Raw genomic sequence first — 1,804 nt, 5'->3', positions numbered from 1 at the left:
ACTGTCTGGCATTCATTTATTTTTTTCCCATGGAGCTAGGTGGTATTCTGTAATTCTCAAAAATCTATGCAAGCAGGTATGTTTTCATAATTACACATTATGACCACTGAACAATCAACTGCTTCATTTTTCTTACTAATAGGAAATGTGTGGGGCACATCTACTTTTCTGAAGATGGCTGTAGCAATATACATTCCATCCCATTTAATCCTAAAATACGATGCTGTTATTCTTCCACCAAATGGTGGCAGTCTGTGGTCCCTCCCCTTGAACCCAGGCAAATCTTTGTAACTGCCTTGACTAACAGAACGTGGTAGAAGTGAGCCTGCCACATAAAAGGCAATTGCCTTCCACCTCCTTTTCTCTCACTCCCTTCACTGGCCATTGGAGCCCAGCCACCATGTTGTGAGGAAGCCCAGACCACACGGGGAGAGGCCACCTTAAGGGCTTTGACTGACAGCCTCAGCAAAGGATCCGGTTGACTGTTAACATCAACCACTGTTATGGTCCGAGTAATGCTTGTCTGCTAACCCTGGACACCAATAAATCGAGAGGCAGAAAAACTAGTAGAAATAAGTTTATTTCTGAATTTGAACCCAGGAGCAGAGCTAGGCTCCTGACCTTTTAAAAATGGTTCTACTCACCCTTCAAGTTTTACAGCCCACTTTTTTTTTTTTTTGAGTTGGAATCTCACTCTGTCACCCAGGCTGGAGTGCCATGGTACGTTCGTGGTCACCCCGGTGTCGACCTGCTGGGCTCCCACGATCTTTCTGCCTCAGCCTTCCAAGTAGCTGGAACTACAGGGGTGTGCTACCACGCCCTCATTTTTAATTTATTGTAGAGATGAGGTCTCGCCAAATTGCCCTGGCTGGTCTTGAACCTGCGGGCTCAGGCAATCCTCTCACCTCAGCTTTCCAATGTGCTGGGATTACAGGCTGCACTGCCGATCTTGGCCTTACAGTCCATTTTTATAAATTTATGGTTGTTGGTACCTATACATTGACTACACGACTAGCAGAGCATTGTATAGAATTTAAGTCACAGTTGCATTGTGCCAATAATTACATTTATGGTCCACATTTCCTGGTACCAGTTATCAGAAGTATCTCACGGCTTTTTATCAGTAACACCAGGCAGAGGCGTTCATAAAGCTTGCTTGCCATAGAGTGAAGAGAGTTAACAAGGCTTAAGACATCATTCATTACTATATTTTGTTATACACAAGACTTACAATCACATCGATACAAAAGTTATGTGATGACTTTGATACAAAAGTTATACAAATTACAAGACTTATGATTACCTTGATACTATATTATTCAAACCTAAGAATACTAAAAAAAGGGAATAAACGGGGATTTACATCTCAGTTAATTGGGCACAGTCTGCAGGGAAGTTAAGGATTCTTTGAAGTTGCTTACTGGGGTGCATAGGAGGTAAGGGGAAGCTCACCTTTTGTTAACTCTGAGGGATGTGGGTATGTGCAGGCAAACTTGATCCCTCGCCATGCCCTTCTTTAGGGGCTGTGGCAATATGAGATGATAGAGGATCTCCATATCACCAGAGACCTGTGACTAAGCACACCTTCAGATTGGTGCTCACACAGAACGTTCCATGATAGTGCAAATGTCTATATCCGCACTATCCAGTGTGGTAACTTATTACCGCAGAAGGTTTTTGAGCAATTGTAACATAACTGTGAATGTGAAAGTGAATTTTAAATTTAGCTAATTTAGCCAGGTAAGGTGGCTCATGCCTGTAATCCCAGTACTTTGGGAGGTGGAGGCGAGAGGATTGCCTGAGC

The sequence above is a fragment of the Carlito syrichta genome, unplaced genomic scaffold (assembly GCF_000164805.1).
Source record: "Carlito syrichta isolate Samal-C Ts95f unplaced genomic scaffold, Tarsius_syrichta-2.0.1 Scaffold313342, whole genome shotgun sequence".
NCBI lineage: Eukaryota > Metazoa > Chordata > Mammalia > Primates > Tarsiidae > Carlito > Carlito syrichta.
The sequence above is the reverse complement of the archived record's forward strand: the minus strand, read 5'-3'. Positions refer to the sequence as shown.